Below are 12,500 nucleotides of genomic sequence, written 5' to 3' on the forward strand. Positions count from 1 at the left end.
CACCGGTATTGTGGTCCACTTAAACACAAAGGATGTTGACAATTTGGACATATTATAGGTGACAAGTCATTGTGATATATATTCCTAAATGGACATTTAGCTGACGACGACCAAGGATATTGTTGTCCACTTAAATTAAGCAGCAAGATCTACACACAACATATTAAATGGTTCAATTTTAGATGTACTAGAACGTGTTTCCCACTTCCTGATATACCCCGGTAATCAAGAACTTACAAAGAACTCCTTACTTTAGGTGAGTATTCAATCATTAAGAAAGAAGTCAGATATAGAAGTGCATATGTTGTATCCCAGCTCGGATGTCTTCCAATCACACAGAGGGAACAACATATGACTAACATAGATAGAGGGATTGAGAGGTAGAATGTTGCATATGTTGTGTCCCAGGTCGGATCTTCCGATAACGCAGAGGGGACAGCATATGGCTAACAGATAGAAAGAATTGCATAGATAAGGAGGTGCGTAGAATTAGAGTTGCATATGTTGCAATCCAGGTCGGATATGTTCCAATCACGCAAAGGAAGCAACATATGACTGACAGATGGAAAGCAAGAAAATAATTTCCTACATACCTACTTTATCAGAACCCCCCAGTTGCCCTATCAATACCAGAATTAAGGACATGAGTCCATACATCAAGGAAATGTTTAGCCACAGTTCTAGATAATTAACTTTTAGTGTATCTCGCAGGTTCCCATGTTTATCTCACTGCTCAATCTACACGAGCGTCGTATGGTCAGTCCAAATGAAACTATCTAAGTCTATATTGTCTAGTCCTTTCATGGTCAATCAATGTTTAGTCCATTTGTATCCTTTGTGCCTACCAGCACATTGAATACAGAGTCTAGACAATTCGGCTTTAGTGCACTACACGAATTGCATATTGCCCTTTAGCACTAGACTTTATATCACTTCCCAAAACAACCTACTAAAGAAAGACATATAAGGAAATAAAAAATTGTCTTCAAAATGAATCAGAGTAAGATAAACTCAGGAGTATAGAGAAGAAAACGCAAACCGTAATTCACCGATTGAATTTGCATCCGGAAGGTCTGAGAACAGCACGCATAATCTCAGAACAGATCCGGAAATTCTTCATGTCATTAAGCACTAACCCCATGTGATCCCTTCTTTTCTTCTTTTCCAGCAAAGGACACATACTCTCAAACAAAATTCCAAGAGTTGTACAGTTGAGAGATGCCTCCTATCATGTGTCTGGAACAACCACTACCAACAAACCGAAGTCTGATGATATGCCTCCATAGCTGCTCCGATACAGAGCGGGATCAGTTGGTCTTTGGAACCCGGTCCATTTTGAAACTAGGTCGACCTTTGTCATCTACGAAAGATACATTCTCCCACGACATGTCATGTTTATCACATACAGAAGATGTAGAAATATTAGAGTCATTAGTTGATTTGGGAGATTGAGCTTTCGGAACCCATTTGTAGTTGGGTTTAACCCATTTCTTGTTGGATCGGATGGGTGCCTCGGCACTTGATTTTGAACTCGAAGCCGATCGCTGAGATGACTTTGACCTAGCCGGTCTTGGTTTCGCTGGAGGATCTCTTGGATTGGACTTCCTGGCTGGCATTCCCTTCTTGTTCTTGGGAGTTGGAATCTTGGCCTTTTGCGCGTTCCAGTCACCATGGTCTGAACGTGACCTTGAGGGGTTTCTTTTGAAGTATCTCTCTCTTGGCGTGTTCTGCCAGCCTTGTGCATAGTAGGGAACGTATGCGCGATTAGGACAATTTCTGGCAATGTGTCCAGGTGTTCCATAGTGAAAACATGTCTTTTTCTTCACCGTGAAGTTGTTTCTTCCTGCCCCTGGTGGCGTATCCTTGCCTTGTCTCTTATTTTTCCCACAAGCACAATTACAACAGACACTCTGTTTCACTGGAATTGGTGGCCTGTATTTCTCAACAGCAGGTTGATCAGAAGTAGCTGAGTTCGAAGCAACAGATTCAGAGCTCAAGGAGATGTTGGTTTGTTCAATGGTTTTCTCCTTGTTCTCATCTTCTGCTACTTTACCTGCACATGAAGTAGAAGCATTAGAATTTTCAACCTGAATACCTCCTGAAACAAAACCAGCTGGTTTGCCATAAACCATGAATGGTTCGTTGGCAATCTCCTCTTTGGATAAAGGGTGATACTGATAATTATGATTGAAAGGAGGAGGCGCTTTATCGTATCCTAAACCCTTTTGCTGGTTATGTTTAAATTGCATGAAATGGTCTATCATGTTCGCAACTACTTCGCTTGACACATCAAATTTTCTAAAATCAAAATCTGCAGTTTCAAATTTGCTTTTAATGTGTCAAGCTCAGCAGTTAATTCAGCAAGTTGTCTCTTAACATAGTCATAATTTTCACATTTATTGCTATAATCTTTTTGAAGCCTCCTAAAGTCTTTGGTTTTTGCTTCTAATTCAGCCTTTAGGGGTTTCTGTCCTTTCCTAAGTTGATATCCTTCGTATTTTAGGTCCTCGACTTCCCTTTTTAGCAAATCATTATGTTCACGAAGAAGTTTAATCGTATCTTCATAAGATGGAGTACATGAAACTTCATTGACCGGGATGTTTGCGGAACTCATTGTTTTTCCACACTTCAAAGCGTCAAGTTCTTCAATTACAGCAGCAAGACTAAGACGATTGAGATCTTTTGTCTTCTTGATGACAGCCACGTATGGTATGTGTCGTTATTTCTTTTAAAAGATTTTGACCTATCCATATATGGGTTTGAACAACCTTTATTCGGGTCACTAAAAATCTTCCTACAATATAGGTATTGTTCTTATAATTTTAACAATAACAATCATTGCCGCCGCTACCTTCCTTTTTCTTTCCCCCGCACTTGATTTCTTGCTCTCCTTATGATTTTAGATCTCACACGCCCATAATAGTAACATAATACATTGTCTAATTTTGTTTCTTTCTATTTTGCTTCTCCTAGTATCATGTTCGTACACATAAAAACTAGAAGTCTACCCTTTTCGTTTTGAGCGATTTATACGTGTATAGTCGTGAGACATAATTTTGATTTAGTCAACTTTGATATATTCAATTACGCCTTTTACCATATACATCTTGTTTTTATTTTGAAATCTACAATAAACAAGTATTCCTTATTTACATTTGCCCTTTCGTTCTAAATTCGGAAACTTGATTTAAAATGCAAGTTTCATTGTATTTTTCCTTATAAGTAATACAAAGATGAATACCCTTATGCTTATAATTTTTCTATATCTGAAAAATATATGTGAAAGATATATTTCCTTATGTTTCTTCTTTTCTTTAAATACATCAAAAGTTTTGAATTTTAAGATTATCTATTCTCTAAATGATTGTTTTTGTAGAAACACTAAACTATGAATGCACTATTTTCAAAGATTAACATTTTTACACCTTTCTTAAAATAGTATTTTACTTTGCAATTTTCAGTGAGTCCCTAAACTCTAAAACTTGTTTTCATAAATAGTCTGACCCGTAAGCTTGAATTTGTCCTGACTTAGACAATTGGATAATTTCTCAAAAGTTTAATACAAATATTTCTATACAAATTCCTTTAATGACGACTTAAACCTTTAACCTTAATTAATCTTTATATTATTTTACTATTTTGTTGGATCGCCACACATGTATCTTCATTATCTTGGAATTATTACACATTTTGATAATAGTGAGATTAATTATCATTTTTAAACACACATTTTGATAACAGTGAGATTTTTTATCACTTCTAAACACTTAAAATACTATCTACACAATGTGATTTAACTTATCATAAACTTTCATCGCTTCCATTTGCAACAATGACTCTCTAAATATATTTATTCTTCGAATAAGGTTTTATTATTGTAAGAGTAACCGTAGTAGTAATTATAGCCTCGGAGATGCTCAATCATTTCGTAATTTATTTTGTCGACGACACTTAATTAGCCTTTACATTTGAGATGTACCAAAACTTCGTTGCCTACCCTTACTACGTATTTTTAGGAACTTACCCTCGACCGCTTCTCTTTCATTCGTGGTACCCCTTCTTATTTTGGAATATATCTTTTCCAGATTTAGTAGCCAACCCGAAAGTGAACAAATTGTTCCTAATCTCTTCTTTTTTTTTAAGCGGCGAAGTTACACTTAGTGTTAATTTAGAATGCGACTTAAGCATCAATGCGGATTTAACGCTCAGTGCAGTTGGTGCTTCAGCAAAACTTATAATGTTCTTTTAAGTTAGATAATATCTAACTATATAATCTTTTTCAACTAGGTCGCCATGGTTGGATCATGATTTCCATGATCCTAATTTCTCGCAATCTAGACTGTAGAACTCGAATTAGGGAACCATTAGTTTGATTATAGCTAAAGAGTTGGGTTGTTCCCTTGAGGAATTAACCCAAAATAATCAAAGAGCTCTTCAAGTCATCATCTCTCCAATTATACAATTGTATTCGGCTGAGTTCTAATAGAATGTGTCACGAATTGAATTTCGGGACGAAATTCTTTCAACCGGGGGAGACTGTGACAACCGTCAAAATTCGAGTTAGCTCTAGATTTGATAAACTTAGTTGCACATATAGGCACAACACATATTAGACTTAGTAATTAGAAGCTAAGTTATAACCTACTAGAAACTTGGAAACAGATAGAAACAATGGATGGTGTACTTAGATTTCACCTTGATATGTGAATTCTACATCTACTAAGCTGTAGTGACTATCCATATTTGGATCACTCTTTGACTCGAACAATATTTCATGAATCATGTACACACATCATGCACTTGACCTAGAAGTAGAAGTTAGTTCAAAGTCTCATAGAAACTTAAGTCAAATTTGAAGACTAGGACTAGTATACTTGATTCCTCAATTTCGCTTGAATCTCGGAATCACTACATAGAATGCCAATAAACTGATAAAAATAAATTACAAACATTATTTATAACTATAAAAGAGTTATAATACCATAAGATAATTTAAAGTCTCAAATATTCTATTTATTTTGATATTCAAAGTTTATTAAACTCCAAAACCCTAAAAGCCCTAAAAACTCATATTTATAAACTTTAACCTTAAAAATCCTATAAAAACAATTATGAACCTTATAATATTATCTTATCATAATAATTATTATGAAATAAAATTCAATGAAAAATAAAGATTTAGTTATTAACATTTACCCTTGATTTATAAGTCAAAAATCAAGAGTTTTATGCATAAAAACTAGGTTAAGGTGCACATTTTATAAAAAGTTGGATATTTTTATAAAAGATTTGAATTTTTATAAAAGAAACAAGAGAGAGAGCCTCTCCTCCCCTAAAATCGGATCCCTCTCTCCCCATATCTCTCTCACACTCTCATTCTCCAACACACACACATCTCTCTTCTTTCTCTCTCTAGAAAACTCTCTCTACCTTCTCTCTACTTTTTCTCTCCAAACACCACTCCATTCTCTCTTCCTCCCTCTAAGAACCAAGAAATTTTCCAGAAAACAAACCCAAGAACACTCCTCAAACTCGAAATCTTCATCATCTTGTGATATTCTTGAAGGTAAAATCGATTTCTACTTCACTTTTCCTTCAAGTTTTGCTCTTTTTCTTACACTTTCTCCTTCTTCATCTTCTTCAAACTTGTTTTCTTTTTGTTAAAATGGTTTTTACAACATGATGGATGTGTTTTAACACCATGCATGTATGATAAACAAGGTTGCATGTTCATGATCTTAGTGCAAAAATCGATTTTAAGGAGTAAAACATCAAACTCAAGTTAAGAGTTTTTTAGAAACAAAATTTTGTTCATAAATGCATGTATACATTTTGATAAGTTTTAATCTTTTGATCTCTGGAAACATGACTAAAATATGAGTTTATCATGATATATTTAAAATACTTGAAAAGATTTACTCAAGGAAATGATGAAAACCCACTTTTCTAACCAATCATCATGCATGCAATCTGCCAGATTTCTTTACCTGACTTTAAACTGTCATATCTCACTCATTTCTTAGCCAAAATTTGTGATTCTTTTTCTGAAATATAATATTTTGAGTTAGCTTTCAAACCCATCTGCTCTCACTAGAAAATTCCAATATTTCGATTTTTACCAATTTTTACAAAACTGTTGCTCAAACAGCACTTTCCTTATGAACATTTGTTTTGTGTTGCATGTTCAAAGGACTTATTCATCACTACAAATCATTCAAAAATTATTTTAAACTCTTAATATCATATATTAATAGGAACAAAAAGATCTTGATTCAAAAGTCTTTGTAACATGTTGCAAAAATTGTCAAAGTAACATCAATAATCTTTACATAAATCACAAGAACCAAGTTTTCTCTATACATTTTATTGAGTCTTTAGGCATGGTTTTCAACATCAAAAATAAGAAAACAATTTTTCATTGTTGTTAAATTGTATGAAGATGCATTCTGGAAATTTTCAGCTCAAAATATATTTTCTTTATTTTTATATGAAAATAATAAGAAAATAGAGTGTTAAATCATATAAAATAGTTACACTAGTAAATAAATTCTGGAAAAATTCTTGGATGGTTCTTTAAGTTAATAAACATCTCCCATGAAGTTTCAATGACTTTTGTTACTGTTTAATATGGTTTTGAATTTTCTTTTTGTTTAGCCCCAATAAATCATAAAACCACTTTAGACAATTGGAAAAGGCTGTATAACAATTTTCGCAGCTTCTACCAGATGTATAAGACTTAGAAAAATATTTTCAGAATTTTTCATAATGCATTCCTATTTTTCCCCGATTTTTGTATTTATAATGACCTAAAAATAGAAAAAATAGTTCTGTTCACCCAAAATTCATGAAAATTTAGCAGAACACTTTTTAGTACATTAGGAGGCTACATAAAAGTTTTGATGATTTTTCTCTTCTGTATACTATTTTTCTCCTATTTTCTAAGATTAAATACACTTAAATACACAAAATCGGATTTCAGTATATAAAAACCACATTTGGTATTTTTCCCAGATTATTTACTCTGTAAATGAAGTGTACAAAAATTTTGGTAATTTACTTTAACTGTTTGATAATTATTTTCCATCTAATGATTATTTAAGAGGATAAAACAAAGAAAAATAGAAAGACTAATTGAAAAATATATTTTATATTTTTCACAGCTTCTACATGTATAATAAAAGTGTTACAAAAAGTTTGGGTAATTTTGGAAACTGTTTTCTATTTATCCCCATTTTTATTAGAATAAATGCATAAATATCATAAAATTAGGTTAAACAGTTTAGAAACCCTTTTTTATATTTTTCCCAACTTAAATATGTGTAATGACATTGTTATAAAAAGTTTGGGGTATTTTCATAACTGATTTCTATTTTTCATGAATTTGTATCTATTTAGAGAATTAAATATGTGAAAAATGGTTATACATATTCATAATCCATGAAAATTTATCTAGAAGTCTTTTCGTACATTTAGAACCAAAATCTGAAGTTTGGTAATTTTTATTAACTGTTTAGTATTTTTCATGATTTTATGGTTATTCAAGAAACTAAAATCGTGAAAAAATAGTCAGACAAATAAAAAATTCAAGAAAATTTATTTTAAGGTGTTTGACATCAATTAAAATTGAAATGCAAAGTTTGGGAAAGTTTAGAACTAAATTGATTTAGTTTTGAATATTTAATCATTGGAACACCTCTAAAATGTTAAATATTAACATTTCAATAATGGAAATTTTCCACTTAAATTGTTATATAACAATTGATTCTTTGAAATTTAATTTTCACAGAAAAATGTTTGTAACTTATCAATATTAAATTTTGACACAATATTGGCATAATTCTATTGTAGTAGTAAGTATACTAGTGTTAGATTTCGATTAGAGACTCACTAGCGAATACCATTATTGTAGGAATCGGTAGTGGTACACGTGGAACGTAGTTCAAGGCATCATTTGCATCATCTCAATGCATTGTCAGTATTCACGCACTCCCCTATTTTCAGTTTTTATGCTTTGGGGTGGAAAAGCATGTCCCGAAAAACTATTATTTGCATGTTGTATTTAAAACGATTTATGTCAAACATGATTGCTATTTTATTGCTATGTCTCTCTATGTATGTCTATGCAACACGGAACATGAGAACTTATCGTACTAAGGCCCTTCCCTTATCTCTAACCATTAACTCTTTGAGCCAATGGTCATTATGGATAGCGCTATTAGGAATTGACAACTCCTCACTCGCCCTATTGCTGGAGTGCATGATACCATATTCATCTATGGAACGATAAGCATAGATCTTGATAGGGCTTCAGTCATAGGTTTGGTTGAGACTCATTGTTTGCTCATACACATACAAACTCGTTTCTCGTTATAGCAATAAACTTGTTTATTAATTATAGCAATGAACTTTGTTTCTCATTACAACAACGAACTGTTATTACTGAAAACTTATATACATGTTTTAGCATTGGAATTGTTTGCTCCTTGTAGCAACGAAATTGATTGCTCATTTTAGCAATGAAACTTGTTTACTCGTTTGAGTAACGAACTTTATCTTCCATGAGAATATGAATGTTGCATCTTATTTGGGCAACATACCTTATCTCTCATGATGACAGAGAACTTTGTTTTTACAAACTTATTTACTCATCTTAACAATATACTTTTATTATTGGAAACTTTTATCAAAACTTTGATTTCAATTCATGGAACCAGTATTATTTTGTTTATCTGTGAGTACTCACCAACTATTTTTATAGTTGATGCTCGTTTTACATGCTTTTTCAGGAATCATCGAGTAAGTGGCACTTAGGGACACATCATTGTTAGGAGCATTCGCATGTGTTGTATTTCAATTTACATTGTTATTTCTTTTAAAATTTGTTCAAACCATTGTAAATTGTAAAGATTTTTAATACTATGGTTGGTGTTGTCTTCTAACTTTTGCTATGAAACCCTTTATACTGCCATGCCTCGTGTTTCCGCTTTTGCGGGGTGTGACAGAAAATGGTATCAGAGCAATCGTGTTAGTCGCATGACTTCGGAAGTGCATTCAACAGCTTTTTGTTTATCTCAGATTTAGTCAAGAAGATCCCAGCTATATTCATCTCAGTAGTAAGTGTAGTAAATCACTGCAACTGAGCTTCCAGGGTTTCTCCAGGGATATAGTTGAACATGTTGAATTTTTGTCTTAACATATCCTGACTCTCTTTCATGTCTTCAATTTCCTCGTAGACCTTAAAAACCATTAAAAGCACAACTAGAAGCCAAAATCAAACTCAAAAGTCAAACCCTTTGACTACAAACTTCAAAAGTCAACCTTAAAAGTCAAATTTAAAAAGTCAAACTCAAAAGTCAAACTTGAAAAGTCAAACTTAAAAGTCAAACCAAAAAGCTAAATTTGAAAATTTAAAAGTTAAATGAGAAAGTCAAAGTTTAAAGTCAAAGGTCAAATTTTAAAAGCAAAGTCAAAATTTTAAGTAAAAAGTCAAAAATAAAAATCAAAATTTAAAAACTAAAATTTTTGTTTGAAAATGGAATTTTAAAATAAAAGAAATTGAATTTTTGGGCTAAAAGTGTCAATTTGCGAAATTAGGAACCGAAGGGGAGTCTTTTTGAATTAAAAACGGAAGGTTTGAAGCAAGATGTTGCCTAGCCCAACTGGTAAGACGGGTGCTTGTTGATTCAAGGGACCCGGGTTCGAATCCAGGCACCCCCAAAACTCCCTTTCCTTTTTTTAAGTGTGCGATGCGAGGATGCTTGGATGCGAGGACGAGGTTGCGAAGCTTGCTGAACGAGACTGCTGAACGTGCGAGGTGCTAGGTGCGAGGAGGAAGCCGTAAACGTTGCTGAGCCGTAAACCACCGAGGACCGCAAACCGAGGCCGTAAACTCCGAGCCGTAATCTCGGACCGTAAACTCCGAGGCCGTAATCACTGGGCCGTAAACTTCGGAAACCCTAGCTGCTGACCGTACACGCCGCCACCCCCTCGCTGGTTACGACCAAAAACAACGTTTTTCACCCTTTTTGCTCCAAAACTCAATCAAAAACTCGTTTTTATCAAAAACACGAAGAACAAACCCCCCCTAATTTTCAGAGATCTATCCAAAAACGCAGGAATCCTTCAAAAATAAGATCAAATAAGCTCCAGATCTGACAAAATTGACTGATACAATCCAAGCTCTGATACCAATTGTAAGTCCCCAATCTGCTTGTGTATCAATCAGATCCAATTGATGGTGCGGAATCCTAATCAATTGGATGATGTCAGATCAAATAGAAGAAGAAGGAGAAGAAGAATAACTTGAATCTTGAATGTATTGATGAATATGATTGAAGTTCCTTACACAAGATTCACTTTTTCTCTCTAGAACACACCTTAAGTTTCATACACTTAAGCTCTCCACCTTGATACAATTATGCACTCCTCACCCTATATATAGTAGACATGGGCCGTGAATGGGTTTACGGCCATAAACCTGTTCATGACCGTAAACACAACCGTAAACACGTATACGGCCGTAAACACCAAGCTGTTTACGGTCCAAGACACAAAAATACATTTTCCTAGAAAAGTAAAGTATAAACCATATTTTTGACCCAACATTAGTTTTCCTCCATGCATGTTCTATGATGTCTTAATGAATTAATTTAGGGTTTTTGGTATTGAGTACTTCCTAGCCATGCAAAGTCATAAAGCTGGAAACTTTATGACTTAAGATGTTATTTCGGGACTAGATCTGCTTTTGGTCGAAAAGACTTAATGGAATAAGCTCTTAAAAAGAAGAAGTGAAGTTTGCCAGCATACGTTGGGCGTACATTGGCGTACGCCGCGGGTACGTGATGAGAGACCCGACTGTGGATCTTGAGTACACCAAGCGTACAAGCTGAGTACGGTGCGCGTACTCAGCTGAGTCAACTCGACTGACTTTTGACCTTTTGACTTTTTGACTTTCGAATTGACTAGGATTTTGACTAAGTTGACCTAAGGGTATTTTGGGTATGTTGAGTTGTTGTCTGGGTTTTGGTCATTATTTATTATAAAGGTGATCAGTAGAGTTGGTATTTAGAGAAGCGTGTGGTTGCAACTATTTCATCTGACTGTGAGGTGAGTCTCCTCCCAGTGTTTGGTGGGTCGAAGGCACTAATGCCGACCCATGGATTATTGTTATTTGTATGCTAGTTGTCTGTGTGACTCTTACATGTGTTGTATTTGTTTGTATGTATACGTGGCAGGGACCAATGCCAAGTGGGGCCTGATGAGTGTGTTGTGCGGGGCCCATCGCGTATTACTGACAAATCTGTAGCAGGTGGGTCCCAATGAATATTGGGCAAGGCCCAAAGTCGGGCAGGGGCTTGATGGATTTTGGGTGGGGCCTGATGTATGTATGATATGTATGTTATGTGGTATTTTGGGGAACTCGCTAAGCTTTGTGCTTACGGTTTATGTTTATGGTTTTAGGTACTTCCGGTTTGAAAGGGTAGTGCTCAGCTTGATCGCAGCGTATCCACCCATATTTTCACACTTATGATTTTGGGAGTGTACTCTGATAACTATTTTCACTTTGACATGTTTTTGAATGGTTGATAAGAATAAAGGGTGTTTGTATATTGAAATAAAAATGGAATTTCTACCTTATGATTTTTGGGTCTTTACATTGTCACGTCGTGACCTCTCTATGGTCACGTCATGACACCTAGTTTTACTCAAAACAATGCCTTTGACTCCTTGAAGCCTTAAACCAATCTGTTCTGGAAACCCGATGTTATAATTCTCCCCCACTTAAATTATATTGTGTCCTAGAAATTAGTTCTCGCTTCCACTCTCAAAGTAACCCCTTGTGTATCTTTCAAACTCGACTCCTTCCAAGCAGTCTGAGATCTCTTGAATACTAGTACCCACAACCATCAACAACCAAGGTTCCAAAACTAGGCCCATGAGATAATTCGGGCAGAGACTCCAGCGATCTGAATCACAACTACTAAAACATCCCTTGACCAGTCAACCACCTCCTGACACCTCTAAATACTTTAACGAGGAACAAGAGACCTGAAGAAAAACACTACTCTACACAACATCCTTAACCCACAAAAGAAGAATCCAATTCTCAGCCGAGGACCTGCAGATCCTGAAATCATGCATAACCCTCAGGTAGACTGAATCATCCCATTTTTCACCCATGCTAATCAAAACTCCCAACCAAATCTGACCAAGGTCTCCTGGCCTTGTTCCATTTGTGGAACATCCAAAATAGGAATTACATCCTACACCATAGTTGCCAACCTCACACACCGACGCATCAGTGAGAAATCCTTACAAAACCCAACATACAAGGCTAAACTACCGTTTCTATCAACTATGTTGACCGAAATCCACAGATTGATCGGTCCTAGATCTTGTTGGCCATACTCCATCCTTCTGAACAATGTCGACCTACCGCCGTTATGCTAACCCCATATATAAATGCACCAACACAAGGAAACCCAAAAATCACATACTAA

The sequence above is a fragment of the Lactuca virosa genome, chromosome 9, assembly GCF_052849685.1.
Source record: "Lactuca virosa cultivar CGN04683 chromosome 9, Lactuca_virosa_CGN04683_v6, whole genome shotgun sequence".
Lineage (NCBI taxonomy): Eukaryota > Viridiplantae > Streptophyta > Magnoliopsida > Asterales > Asteraceae > Lactuca > Lactuca virosa.